Raw genomic sequence first — 15,815 nt, 5'->3', positions numbered from 1 at the left:
AAAGAGGTGTCATCACTAAACAATTACTAGAGTCTTTTAAGAGACTTATTTGTTAAGAGACCAGACATTAAAAGCCTAAAATACTCCTATTTGCATCAAAGTAAAATCATTTGATATGAAGACATTCTTGTTTGCTACCTGTCATCATAGTGGATGTTTTAAAAAGGAATACATGTCCACAACTCTCACTTTTCAAATGTATTTGATATAGGTATAGACCTGTTTTTAAGAGTATAGTCCTTATTGTTTTTTAAAAGAAGATTTAACTAAGAAATTGCACATGGTCCAGATAGTACTTTTTCTGTTGATCATACTCTAGGAATGTATACATGACATGGTCATTTCTCCTCCTCCTTCTCTGTGTTTTTGTGTGTGGGTCTGATGATAATGAAAAGTGGATGGCTTCATATGTGATTTTTTTCTACAAAGAGATTATTTCAAGGGAGGAAAAACATCTACAGGGTCACCTAGGGCAGTTCCTTGTGACAGAAGCTGCCATATTTACCATTCATGTTCTGTTCACATATAAAACTGACGGGTTGACAAGCAAGAGGAAAAAAGATCTGCCCCTTGTTTACAATTTTATCTCTTTCTTCAGGTGATGGATTTATTTCCTTTGAATGTTCATATGAATTTGTCTTTTATGCAGCCATACAAAAATCTTGCCAGGTGGACAATGGTGGCTGTTCGCACTTCTGCAGACATGAAGATGATAGTGCCATATGGTCTTGCGCTGATGGGTATACCCTGGGGGAAGATGGAGCATCCTGCATTGCTACAGGTGTGGAACCTTGTGATCAGTTGAGGAGACTTGTTACAAGTTAAAGGCTGATCCAGAGTAACCCTTCCAAAAAGGGAGCCCATTCACAAAAGGGGGAGCTGTTTATCGCCAGTCTCCCCTGCAGCTTCCCATGCCACATCCAGTGGTGCCCTCCAACCTTTTCCCGTAAATATGACTAAGGGCTTCTCCACATGGGGCTTCTGCAATCGAGGTTGGTTATTCACAGAAGTTTGTGGGTCTTTCACATGATGTTGTCATCCTCCAGGGCCTCCCCCACTCTTTGTAACCATTATTGTGGGCTTTTTCATAATGAGGAAAGTCTAGTATTTCTCTCTGTCCTGCTATTTCCCAGCATAGATGCCTCATGAAAATGCGCTATTCCACTGTACTGCAGCACCATCTAGTAGTTGTATAATGAAACATATAGAACTTGCCAAGAAAGAAAATCCTTGAAAAACTGTCCGTGTCAGCTCATGTAAAGGAGCTGATCTTAATCCCGCAAAGAATCCGGAAGCAGAAGCCCTGGTAAGGGTACAGTATTTTACCCTTGTGTAGAGAAGCCTTAAATCTGGATCAAACCCAGTAACTACATTTTCAAAATGATCTAGCCATGTGCCTGTATACATTACAAAAGCATATTCGTAAAGGATTACTTTTTCTTTCCTGAACACAAGTTGCTGTGGTTGTGCCAATTCATTAATCAATCAATCAGTTAAAATGCTGCCAATGTTTTAACAGAAGATTATCCATGTGGTGCAATTAAAAAGACAAAGACAAAGAGGGAAGCAATTGTACTGGACTATAACAGCAGTACTCCCATTGACTATGCAGAAATACCTGATTATGATTCCCAGGACCCCACTGCTGCTACATCACACAACAGGACAGAAACAATAATTGGTGTAGAGAGTTGTAACTTGGGTGAATGTCCATGGCAGATAAATGTGTTAATTGTATATCTAGTAATGTCATGGGTTATTTTCCATCCAGTATTTCACAATAACATTATTTTTAATTTGTTTCCCTTACTTGACTCAAAGTGGCAAGTCCTTAATGTGGTGATCAAAAATAGAACTCTGTTACAGTGTGGTATTTTATACGCTCAATGCATTCCAATGAATAGGCTTCTTAAGGATCAGGGACAAAGTGAGGGTAGAGGAACCACAGATACATCTAAATGCTTTTAAAGACAGAAGACATACATGGCAGTAAGGATAAGGCCCCACTCCCTAATCCTTGCAGATGCTGGCCCCACCTTCTAGGTCTCTGACCTTCCTGTTTTAAGCTGGGAGTACTGCATGGGACTTCTGCTTACATTTAGTTTAATGCAAGTAGAACCTTTTGTGTGATCGGGAACTCTGATAAAGCAGGTTTCCTGGCCATGTTGAGGCTTCTACCCACGTACAAACAAACCCAAGCACATGCCCCTTTAGACTTCCTGACTCAAAACTGGGAGGTCCAGGCTGGCGTGTGCACCCTTTCTCTCTTACACATGATTACACAATCTTAATTCTGACCTGTGATTCATCCAACCCGGCATTTCTCATGATGTACTCTGCATATAAGTTAAATAAGCAGGGTGACAATATGCAGCCTTGTCGTACTCCTTTCCCAATTTTGAACCACTCAGTTGTTCCATGTCTGGTTCTTACTGTTGCTTCTTGACCCTCGTACAGGTTTCTCAGGAGACAGGTAAGGTGGTCTGGTACTCCCATCACTTTAAGAATTTGCCAGAGTTTGTTGTGATCCACACAATCAAAGGCTATAGCATAGTCAATGAAGCAGAAATAGACGTTTTTCTGGAATTCTCTTGCTTTCTCCATGATCCAGCGAATGTTGGCGATTTGATCTCTAGTTCCTCTGCCTCTTCGAAACCCTGCTTGTACTGCCGGTAGTTCTTGGTTCGCATACTGCTGAAGCCTAGCTTGTAGGATTATGAGCATCACCTTGCTGGCATGTGAAATGAGGGCAATTGTGCGATAGTTTGAACACTCTTTGGTGTTGCCCTTCTTCGGAATTGGAATGTAAGCTGACCTTTTCCAGTCTTGTGGCCACTCTTGAGTGTTCCAAATGTGTTGGCATATTGAGTGCAGCACTTTAACAGCATCATCTTTTAGGATTTTAAATAGCTCAGCTGGAATACTGTCATCTCCGCTAGCTTTGTTGTTACTAATGCTTCCTAAGGCCCACTTGACTTCACTCTCGAGGATGTCCAGCTCAAGTTCAGTGACCGCACTATCATGGCTATCAGGGACATTCAGATCTTTCCTGTATAGTTCTTCTGTGTATTCTTTCCACCTCTTCTTAATCTCATCTGCTTCTGTTAGGTCCCTGCCTTCTTTGTCCTTTATCGTGCCCGTCTTTGCACAAAACGTTCCCTTGAGATCTCCAATTTTCTTGAAGAGATCTCTAGTCTTTCCCATTCTGTTGCTTTTCTCGATTTCTTTGCATTGTTCATTTAAGAAGGCCTTCTTGTCTCTCCTTGCTATTCTCTGGAACTCTGCATTCAGTTGGATATATCTTCCCCTTCTCCCTTGCTTTTCGCTTCCCTTCCTTCCTCAGCTACTTGTAAAGCCTCATCAGACAGCCACTTGGCTTTCTTGCCTTTCTTTTTCTTTGGGATGGATTGAGTTGCTGCCTCCTGAACAATGTTATGGACCTCCGTCCATAGTTCCTCAGGCACTGTCTATCAGGTCTAATCCCTGAAATCTATTCCTCACCTTCACTGTATATTCATAAGGGATATGATTTAGGTCATACCTGTATGGTTTAGTGGTTTTCCCTACGTTCTTCAACTTAAGCCAAAATTTTGCAACAAGAAGCTCATGATTTGAGCCACAGTCAGCTCCAGGTCTTGTTTTGACTGACTGTATAGAGCTTCTCCATCTTTGGCTGCAAAGGACATAATCAATCTGATTTCGATATTGACCATCTGGTGATGTCCATGTGTAGAGTCATCTCTTGTGCTGTAGGAAAAGAGTGTTTGCTATGATCAGCGTGTTCTCTTGGCAAAACTCTATTAGCCTTTGTCCTGCTTCATTTTGTACACCAAGGCCATGCTTGCCTGTTATCCTGGTGATTTCTTGACTTCCTACTTTAGCATTCCAATCCCCTATGATGAAAAGGACATCTTTTTTTGGTGTTAGTTCTAGAAGGTGTTGTAGGTCTTCATAGAACCGATCAACCTCAGCTTCTTCAGCATCAGTGGTTGGGGCATAGACTTGAATTACTGTGATTTGAATGGTTTGCCTTGGATTCGTACTGAGATCATTCTATTGTTTTTGAGATTGTACCCCAGGGATTGTACCCCAAACTCTGGCAAATTCTTAAAGAGATGGGAGTACCAGACCACCTTACCTGTCTTCTGAGAAACCTGTATGAGGGTCAAGAAACAACAGTAAGAACCGGACATGGAACAACCGATTGGTTCAAAATTGGGAAAGGAGTATGACAAGGCTGCATATTGTCGCCCTGCTTATTTGTCTTATATGCAGAGTACATCATGAGAAACGCCGGGTTGGATGAATCACAGGTCAGAATTATGATTGCTGGGAGAATTATCAACAACCTCAGATACGCAGATGATACCACCCTAATGGCAGAAAGCAAAGAGGATCTAAAGAGCCTCTTGTTGAGGGTGAAAGTGGAGAGTGCAAAAGCTGGTTTGAAACTCAACATTAAAAAAACTACGATCATGGCATCTGGCACCATCACTTCCTGGCATATAGAAGGGGAAGAAATGGAAGCAGTGACAGATTTTACTTTCTTGGGCTCTAAGATCACCACAGACGGTGACTGTAGCCATGAAATTAAAAGACGCTTGCTCCTTGGGAGGAAAGCTATGGCCAACCTAGACAGCATAGTAAGAAGCAGAGACATCACCTTGCCGACAAAGGTCCGTCTAATCAAAGCTATGGTTTTCCCAGTAGTAATGTATGGCTGTGAGGGCTGGACTATAAGGAAGGCTGAGCACCAAAGAATTGATGCTTTTGAACTGTGGTGCTGGAGAAGACTCTTACGAGTCCCCTGGACTGCAAGGAGGTCAAATCAGTCCATCCTAAAGGAAATCAACCCTGAGTGCTCATTGGAAGGACAGATACTGAAGCTGAAGCTCCAATATTTTGGCCACCTAATGTGAAGAGAAAACTCTCTGGAAAAGACCCTGATGCTGGGAAAAACTGAAGGCAAAAGGAGAAGGGGGCGGCAGAGGATGAGATGGCTAGATAGCATCACCGATGCAATGAATATGAATTTGAGCACACTCCGGGAGAGAGCGCAGGACAAGAAGGCCTGGCGTGCTATGGTCCATGGGGTCATGAAGAGTCGGACACGACTGAACGACTGAACAACAACAACATACATGAGGCTTTTATTTTGTGCTCATGATTACTCACTCATGGTAGTCTGCAGGTCTATTACATGATGTTTTCATCCTCCAAAGCCTCTCCTGTGGTTTGCAACCATTATCGCAGGCTTTTTTTGATCAAGGAAAGCCTGGTATATCCTGAATGGTGCTATGAAATGCTCAGAGTATTTGCGCAATTCTGCTATACCACAGTGCCATCTAGTGGCTGTATAATGAAATCTATAGATTGGCAGAGAAAGAAAAAAAAACAGGGGAAAAGCACATGTAAGGAGCAGAGCTTAATCCCTCAAGAATCTGGAAGCAGAAGCCCCAGTGCAGGATTAAAACCGCATGTAGAAATGCCCTTGATCTCTGCAACAGAAAGCCACTGTGATGGAACACATCTAGTCTGAGTTATCCAATGGGTAATAAATGTGCATGTAGACTGGGTCAGATGTTATGCCCAAGGAAGTATGCATTGGATTAAAGCTTTCATGTGCTAGAACTGTATACTACTCTCTAGTTTTTCTGTATTCATTCAAATAACCTAAAATGAAATAATGTCCAGTCCACAAAGACATGTTAATGTAGTGGTGGTGATGGTGGTGCTACTGTGTTGTTCTGCTGAAGCCACCTTTTCAGCAAAGTGGTTCAGCATGCCACACATTGAAAAGATGTGCCACTTTGCCAAGAAAAGAAGAAAAGAAAAGTCAGCTGCTGTGGCTAACCTGCCACCATTCCTACTGGCTGAAGCAGAATGTGGATACCATTTGTTGATCTTTCTTTCATTTCGTAGACTATATATGCAATGCCTAGACTTGTCCTGAAATGTCAAATTTGACCTGCTAGTTTCCTAAGCTAGAAAACCGTCCTAAAGTGGGTTATTCCCTTTCATCAGCTTTGCAGCCAAGCTTCCCAAAATTAAGCAGCTACATCCTTTATCAAGCGTCTACACAATCTAGAGTTAGCAGAAGCTATGCTCCTGGGTTCCATGCTGGCTCTTCTGTGAGGAGCAGAGAGGGGCTTCAGATTGCTGATTTCCACTCCTTCTGTATACCAACAAGATATGACTTACTTGCCTACTCTGTCTGCTGGACCAAGTATATAAAGCTAAAAGAACCATTTTATTCTTTATTCCTTGTGTTTGTTAATAAATACAATTTCTTGTTAATTAAACCTGTGTGTTCTTGAAATGAGTTGGATTCAAACATAATTTATCTCACCTCACATTAATGCCATGGTCTTTTTGGCTTAGTTACTGAGAAAATGCATGCTGGAATTGGGTAGCTATGAGCTTAGAAGCTGGCAATTTTACTTGCTATTCCAGTTGGATCTGTCCCCCTGAATATATAACAATCTACCTTTTCTTTAACCTAGTATGTGGTTGTGGCTATTAGTTTTTGTGTAATTTAGGGGGATTTAATTTCAGCAGTAAAGCTGGAGCAACTAGTAATGCATCTAATGCAGTTGACCAAGTGACCCTCAGGATAAGGAGAAGGATATGAACTCTCCACAGACCTCAGGATTATTGCAAGCTAATCACATCTTGGATAGCACCAATTGTTAATTCTCAGTATGGGCAAATAATGGTGTTTCCCTGTTTACAGATGTGTACTTATGACTACTCCTATGTAATTAGCATGGGCGACTTAAGGAAAACTAGAACTTCTAGTAAGCGGTCCCAGGAATATGCTAATTCAGGGATTCTTCCAACTTCAACAAGGGACCCTACTGAACAGCTTGATTCTACAGTTGATGGCCTGTGAACCAAAAACAAAATGTATAGGCTGTGGTGCTGCTTTCATCTGCATCTGTCATATGGAAGAGTCCTGGGCTATGTTTCCACCAGCACTTTACTCCAACCTGCCTGCGCCGTGGGGTCTCTGTGGTTCCATGATGTCATGGCCATTCAGCCCCAGTGTCACATATTATCGCTGAAAAACCGTTTCTTCTGAGACTGCTAATAGTCCAACTTTTCCCGGTTATGGCGGCTCCATTACTGACCACAATCACACTGGGATCACTGTCTTAGCCCTGCCCATGGGGCGTATAGCCCGGCCTTTGTGGGTGTGTCGTTCTGACCTCAGTGACCCAACCATTTCCCTCCCTGTTTTCCAGAAGTTTCATTGCCATTTTGGAGCAGGATGCCGAGGGACCAACTTTTAAAACATCACTGAAAATAAGCAGTAGAACACAGCCCATGACCCTAGTCAAGGGGTGTTTTCTCCCATTGTGCTGAATGAGGCTTGCCCTCTCAATGACCACAGAAATGACAGAGAAGCCCCTCAAGTGACACAGCCCATATCAAAGCCCTCAGTTCTTGAAATACGATTCCTGATCTCGAAGCTTCGTTCCATTGCCTTAGGACGTAACTCCTTCACAGCTTCCAAACAGAGATCTTGTGCATTAAAATGGGGGCTGGTTTTGCTCTCTTTCCCACAACAAACCCATTACTATCTTGTCAGAAGTAACTCCCATTGTGGTCAATGAGGTCCTCTGGGTTAAAATGAGGGCTAGTTTCCCTCTTTGTGTTCTCCCTCTCCCCTTCCCAGCACAAGCATATGTGTGTCTACTCAGAAGTAACTCCCATTATACTCAATGAGGCTTCCTCCTGAACTGCAGGTGCATCTGGACTTTCAGGGTAAAGGAGAAAAGGGGGGAGAAGGGGAAAGCCTTTTTAAAATCCCATACTCATCCAATAGCTTATTCTTCTGTTGTCCTGGAAACACAGCCGAGGAGGTGGGAACACTGAAGTTGTGTGAAGGAGAGGGGGAGATGATCCTGGAGGGAGCAGTTAGGTGGAGATGAAAAGATGCACACATAAGCACCCATTTTAGGGGCAAGAAAGAAAGTTTAAAGGGGTGGGGGATGCTCCAGACACAGTGCTTTGATTTTTCACCACTTCATTAATGCACAATTACGCATTAAATCCCCTTTTCAGGGGCAACAAGGTGGGATGCTCCAGACACAGAGCTTGATTTTTTGCCCCTTTGTTATTGCACAATTGTGGTTTCAATCTCCTTTTTAGGGGAAACAAGGAAGGTTTAAGGGGGGGGGGATGCTCCAGACACAGTGCTTTGATTTTTCCCTCCTTCTCTAAAGCAAAACAAAAGGGCTGGGAAGGCAAGGAGGAGACTGGCCAGAGCGAGAAACTTCAGCTGGGCAGAGAGGGCTAGGGAAGGGGGAATCAGAAACAGGAGGAGGTGGGAAAACAGACAGGGTAAGCAGACCCAACCCATTCCAAAAAGGCTCCACCTAGCCATCAAGAGAATAACGTGATTAGGGCTCTGTGGAAACAGCACAGCCCACCAGGGTACAACGATCATAGACTGGGTCCTTTTGGGACACGCAAAAGTTTGCAGTTGTTGACTTATGTCCTGTCATTGCCCCTCCATTTTCTTATCGGTTCTTGAACTTTAAACTTTAATCATTTAGTAACCTTACTATTTGTAACCTGACCAAAGGAACAACTGTTTTGCAGGCAAAATACAGATCATGAAGGATCTTTCCAGGGGAGCAAAAATGGAAACTCACAATGGGGCAATATGGTTTTTCTTGTTCGCTTTTGTTTTTTTTAATCAGGAAGTAAAATCAACATTTTACTCAATGTTGATTTTTTAAAAAACTAATGAGAACATGGGGGAAATAAACTACTTGACAGTGATCTATGCCTTGAGAGGTTTAGGGTGCAATCCTATGCATGTTTAGACAGAAAAAAGTCCTACAACTCCCAGCATTCCCCAGCCAACTTTTTTCTGTCCAAACATGCATAGGATTGCATCCTTAAAAGTTAAAAAAAAATAGACATCCTTAGCTAATGCTTAGCTGAAACCCGAGTTCATCTCTCTGGCAAAGACAAAGAGCTATGTCCAGTGGTGTCCTTGAGGGACGGCTCTTTGATCCAGGTGAGGGTTCCATTGGTGGAATGGGGAGGGAGGTAATTTTTGGTGCTCCCCCCCCCCCCGCAGCTTTCCATGTCATTCCAACCCTCTGCACCAGATTTGAGGAGGCCCAGGAAGCTGCAGCAAGTGAGAGGGAATCAACAACAGTTTCCCCTCTACCCATTCTGCTGATGGAACCCTAAACAGCCTTCCCTCAGCAGAGAGATACCATTGGATACAACCCAATCAGTATTTTAGTTTGAGTCTGTCATTGTTAATACCGAAGTAAAACATAAATCAGAAAAAGGGGGATGCTATGGATTCATTAATATATGCATCAACCAGAAATAATTCTTGCTGTCTCTTCAGAGCTTCTTTTGTCGAGAGACCAGACTTTAAATGATTAAACTATCCTTCTATTTGAGTAAAATCAGCTGCAAAATCACAGGAGATGAGGAAAATAGTGTTTGCAATACACATAAGAAGTGGAAACCTATATTGGGAGTTTCTGATGTTTTACAGGCAAAAACATTTATTACGAGGAGGTATGCCTTGTCAATTTAATAGTCTGGAGGGGCAAGGCTGACAAGCTGTTGTGCTCCTCTGATGGTTATGCAGTGAAGATGGGCTCAGAGTTTTGTGAGCCCTGCTTTTATATTCTGTCTATGTTTAGCCTTGCATCCTTCTTCGTTTTTATACATTTAAACATCTGCTCAGTGAGCCAGGAAGACATAACTTGGCACTTTTACAGTTTGAGGAAGCAAACAAAAATCTGAAACAGAAAGGACTCCTGAGTATGTCTAATTTAGGTCATGCAATGTGGTGTCACGGTTGCTGAGCCATGACTCAAAATCTGATGTAACTTTTCATTTCCTAACTAATAGATAGTAGCTAACTAAGGGTGCAATCCTGTACATGTTTAGAGAGAACATGCATGTTTTAGACAGAAAAAAAATCCTACAACACCCAGCTGGGAATTGTAGGACTTTTTCCCTGCCTAAACATGCATAGGATTGTGCCCTAAACTTCTTCTTCTTATTATTATTATTATTAGCTCTACACAGAGAGAGAGAGAGAGAGAGAGAGAGAGAGAGAGAGAGAGAGAGAGCGCTGAATAAAATGTTGGAGGTACCTGCCAAAATACTGTTGGACAAATCAGTTCTGAGACCTTAACTGCCACGGAAAGGGGTGGGAAGTGGTAAAGTTGTGCAGATCTTCTTATAATATGGCTTGCACTTTCTATAAGGCCGCCTGCCCCATCAGTCCTACCCACCCCCAAACCTGATCATGATAAAATGTTTTCACCTATAATTAGTCGTATGAAGGGAGTTTTACTTCCCATGAACATCACCACCACCTGGCCCCGTTACTACTAGGTAGATGCTATTAACACCATATAACTACACCCACAAACACACATCACCTTTCCATTAGAAATCACGCAAATTGGCTAATGTTTATTAAATCCAATGCATGTGTTTAGATTCAAGCAAAAAGTAGATCCAAAAAGTAATGTGGGCTCCCTGATGGTGATCAAGGAATTACAGCCCTGTTCTGTAGTAAGTAACCCACACTACCCCATCCTATATAGCCCAGTAGAAAACTAGTCCAGCCAGACATCAGATGAGGCCTTACACTGTGTGCATTCCCTCCCCCTTGTGGCCACATTACATGAATGCAGAGAGAACCTATGCTATGATTTGATTGATTTATATGGAAGCATCGACATAAGTAACATTTTACAGAATAACAAAACCAAAAGATATAGGTCCTCGCTGCAAGGCGCTCCCAATCAAATTTTGGCAGTGGCAGAGACCACAAAGGAAGGACAGGAAAGTGAGTAAAGGAGATATAGATAGATTAGATATAGATATAGATATACAAACACACACACACACACTATCCAAAAATGTTAGCACTTTTCCTTCCTTAAGGGATCAGAGCTTTTGGTTGAATAGAATAAAACTAAGAGTTCATGTCCAAGGTTTTACAATAGACCGCATCAACTTTAACTCTTGACTGCCACACTCTCTATGCAAATGTTACATAAATCTACAATAATTATACTCTTAAGCACTCCAATCCTAAACCCATTATGTAGAGCATGTTGCAATAATTTCACTTGGATTTATTTCCATGCAATCTCTTTGGGACTAGGGAATAAGGGTAGCTTCATTCCTAGCTCAATAGATGGAGCCCAAAAGATCCATACCACGGCCTGACAATGGGAGGGTTCACACATCACACTAAGCCACCCTGCAAATAAGCCACCATGGGTTGCTTGGTTGCTTACTAACCTGACATATGATCAAGATTGTCATGGTTTGTTTTCCCCGCCCCTCATTCCCCTCAGTCCTCCGACTGGCTCTGGCATGTATCCCAGATGCCTTTGCGGCAGAACTCCTTGTTTCCTCAGCCCCTACCTCATTTTTTGCCACTTTGGCCAGCCAGCTCTATAGCTGCTCCTGACAACCCACAACAAGGTTGCCCTGCCAGCTTCTGACAACACAACAAGCTACCATGGATATCAACAACCAGCGGTGTAGTGGTGGCAGGTTGCACCAGGGCTTCGCTCTGCACTTTTTTTTAAGCCAGCCCCCAGCCAGGTCGCAGTCTGCTAGGGAAGGAGGAGGGAGCAGTGGGAGTGCTGGTGGCTGCCTCTTGGCTGCCTCTCGTCTACTACGCAGGGACAAAGGGAGTGAATGAGAGAGGGAGCCACCTGAGGGAGCTCTGCAGCCTCCCCCGCCCCTTCTCCTTCTCAGCTCTTGGCTTCTCCACCCGTCCCTGCTCTGTGCTGCCCTCGTCTCCTGCAACACCGACCACCCGTTCAGGACTGCTGCTACTGCTGCTGGCCATGGCAGTGGGGGGGGGGGGTGCTGCCACCATTATTTACTTATGGGGCAGGGCCGGTGGCTGGTTTGTGCCAGTTTTTAGGATTGATCACACAATCCTATGCATGTCCAGAAGTCAGTCCCACTATGTTCAAGTGCCAATTGGGCTTTCTCCCAGGTAAGTGTGCATAGGACTGCAGCCTTAGCTGCCTTCCCAAGATCTATGTAAATTTAATTCCAAATAAAGACCCATTGGATTGCACTGTTCATTCTCTGCCCAAATGCAACCTGCTCTGTCAGCTACACTTTTTGGTACAAGGTTGGCGTGTATCTGGGCAAACAAACCCTGGTGGAGGGAAGGGAAACAGAAAAAATCAGCTGGGGGGAGAGGAGAAAGAAGGTGTGTGTGTGTGTGTGGTTCAGTTGGACGTTTCTGTTGAGGGATGGGAGAGATATAATGAAGGAGCTTAGGAAAGGCTAATGGGTAATGTTGGGGTGCTAAGGGAGTGTGCAAGGGGGCTGTTTAAATGAGAAGGGATCTGTCCATGAGGGCTGAGTTGAGAGGGTGAAGCTTCCATAGAGCATCATATTTTGAGAACCTAAAATGTTTGTGTTTGAATGAATGAGTGAGTAGGTGAAAAGGATTAACACCCCTGCATTTTTTCTCAGATATCCAATGGAAATACTACTGCCTCACTCTCATCTGCACTGTTTTTGAATCCCAGTTGAAGGACACATATCTTACAAGGTTGTACAATCTTAGAAGGGGGTGTGGCTGTGTGGGGGCTTGGCTGTGACTGTCACGAAAGGACCCTGCACTTCTGAATTTGCCACTACACTACTGTCAAGAACCCTAAAATAAGCCATGGATTCTCAGAGTGGCTTGTTTGTGAAAAAATAAGCCACCCTGCAGAAACTACTCTGGGTTGGCATAACACAACAACCCACCATGTGTGATCAGCCATGGTGGGTTGTTGTGTTGTGCAATCCAGGTCACTGTAAGTAAGTGCTAGTGTGTGGTTCACATTGTATCTATGTACTTATCTGTTTACAGAACCAAATCAACTTTCAGCTGCTGCTGCAGAAGGGCAGGTGACGGGTCTTACAATACTTGCCGCAACATGGAGTCAGTTTTGGTCTGCTGTGTCCACATAGTGTAACATAGAATCATAGAATAGTAGGGTTGGAAGGGGCCTACAAGGCCATTGAGTCAAACCCCCTGCTCAATGCAGGAATCCAAGTCAGAGCATCCCTGACAGATGGCTGTCCAGCCTCGTCTTGAATGCCTCCAGTGTGGGAGAGCCCACCACCTCCCTAGGGAATGGGTTCCATTGTCGTATTGCTCTAAGAGTCAGGAAGTTTTTCCTGATGTTCAGCCGGAATCTGGCTTCCTGTAACTTGAGCCCATTATTCCGTGTCCTGCGCTCTGGGATGATCAAGAAGAGATCCTGGCCTTCTTCTCTGTGACAACCTTTCAAGTACTTGAAGAGCACGATCATATCTCCCCTCAGACTTCTCTCCTCAAGGCTAAACATGCCCAGTTCTTTCAATTTATGTTCATAGGGCTTTGTTTCCAGTCCCCTGATCATCTTTGTAGCCCTCCTCTGAACCTTCTCCAGTGTGTCTGCATCCTTCTTAAAGTGTGGCGCCCAGAACTGGACACAGTACTCCAGATGAGGCCTAACCAGTGCTGAGTAGAGGGGAACTAGTACTTCCCGGGATTTGGAAGCTATGCTTCTATTAATGCAGCCCAAAATGCAGCTGCGAAACGCCCTCTCCTCGTGAACAGGGCTCAGACTGCACCATGGTTCAATCTGTGGTTACGAGCTCTGAAACAGGAGGTGAGATGGCTAGAGCGCTGGTGGTGGAAGTCTCGCTCCAAAGATGATCAGACACGGGCTAGAGCTGTATCTTCAGCCTATCATGTGGTGGTGAAGGCAGCAAAAAAGGAATATTATGCTGCCTCTATTGCGTCTGCAGAGTCCTGTCCCAGGAGGCTGTTCCAAGTGGTCTGGAGCCTGGTCGGTCCTGTGGCTCCGGAACCACTGGAGCATTCTAAGGCCTCCTGTGAGGCCTTGGCAAGGCACTTTGCAGATAAAATTGATCAGATTAGGAGTGTTACTCTGCATGCTGTGGATACAGTTAGTGAGCAAGAGGTGGCCTGTGGCAAACCGGTTTTGCGGGATCGGATCCAGCTTCTTCCTTCTGATAAAGTGGACAAGGTGCTTTCATCTGTAAGGCCAACCACCTGCTTACTTGATCCTTGCCCATCTTGGCTCATTATGGGCTGTAGAGAGAGACTGGGTGAGGGGATCAGGGCGGTGGTGAACAGCTCCCTTGAGGAGGGAGTGATGCCATCAGCCCTCAAGGAGGCAGTGATAAGACCGCTCTTAAAGAAGCCCTCCTTGGATCCTCAAGTTCTGAACAACTTTTGCCCAGTCTCAAATCTGCCATTTTGGGGCAAGGTGATTGAGCGGGTGGTGGCGATGCAGTTGAAGGCACACTTGGAAGAAACTGATTATCTAGACCCATTTCAGTCGGGCTTCTGGCTTGGACATGGGACAGAAATGGCCTTGGTCGCCTTGGTGGATGATATGAGGAGGGCTCTGGATAGGGGTGAATGCTCCTTCCTTGTTCTCCTTGACCTCTCAGCAGCTTTTGATACCATTGACCACGGTATCCTCCTGGACCACCTGGAGGGGTTGGGCATTGGAGACACCATATTGCGGTGGTTCCAGTCCTTCCTCTCCAGCAGGTACCAGAGGGTAGCACTGGGAGAGGAGGTTACAGACCCGTGGCCATTCACTTGTGGGGTGCCACAGGGTTCCATCCTCTCCCCGATGCTATTTAACATCTATGTGAAGCCGCTGGGGGCTATCATCAGGGGGTTTGGGGTGCGGTGTCATCAATATGCAGATGACGTGCAGCTCTACCTCTCGTTCAAATCTTCACCAAGGTTGGCCGTAGAATCCCTGTCCAAATGTCTGGAGACGGTGAGTGGCTGGATGGGGAGGAATAAGCTGAAGCTGAACCCTGACAAGACCGAGGTACTTTTGGTGGGAGACAAGAGGAGGCTGGGGGATGTTGACCTGGTGTTGAATGGGGTACGGCTACCCTTGAAAGACCAGGTCCGCAGCCTGGGGGTCATTTTGGACTCCCAGCTGTCCATGGAGGCTCAGGTGTCAGCTGTGAGCCAGGCAGTGCTGTATCAACTCCATCTGATACGGCGGCTGCGCCCCTTCCTTCCTGACCATCTGCTCCCATCGGTAGTACATGCCCTGGTCTCCTCTCGTTTAGACTACTGTAATGCGCTGTACGTGGGGTTACCCTTGAAGACGGTTTGGAAGCTGCAGCTGGTACAGAACGCGGTGGCTCGCCTGATTAAAGGCAGCTGCCGGCGACATCACATCACTCCGGTGCTGAAAAAGCTGTACTTGTTACCAGTTGTTTTCCGGGCCAAATTCAAGGTGTTGGTTTTGACTTTTAAAACCCTATATGGTTCCAACCCAGCCTATCTTAAGGAGTACCTCCAGCAACACCAGACAGGCCGCTTAACAAGATCAGCCTCGGATGGCCTTCTCTCTGTCCCATCAGACAGGACAACTAGACTGGTGGGGACGAGGGAAAGGGCCTTCTCTGCGTTGGCCTCAAATCTGTGGAACTCTCTAGCTAGGGAACTGTGCCATGCCCCCTCTTTAATGAGCTTCCGCCGTGCATTAAAAATGTGGTTGTTCAGGCAGGCATTTGGGGTGGGTTAGGGTATTTTAGAAAACGTTTTTATTGTAGAATTTTATTATTTTAAACTGTTTTATTATACGCTGTACATCGCCCAGAGTGGCTGGGTGACCAGCCAGATGGGCGATCAATAAATTCAATAGATAGATAGATAGATAGATAGATAGATAGCATTTGCTTTTTTTGCAGCCACATCGCATTATTGGCTCATATTCAGCTTGTGATTGACAACAATTCCAAGA

Source organism: Heloderma suspectum, chromosome 3 (genome assembly GCF_057233095.1).
Source record: "Heloderma suspectum isolate Gila_16-S chromosome 3, 16-S_ref, whole genome shotgun sequence".
Taxonomy (NCBI): Eukaryota; Metazoa; Chordata; class Lepidosauria; order Squamata; family Helodermatidae; genus Heloderma; species Heloderma suspectum.
This window is presented reverse-complemented; position numbering follows the sequence as displayed.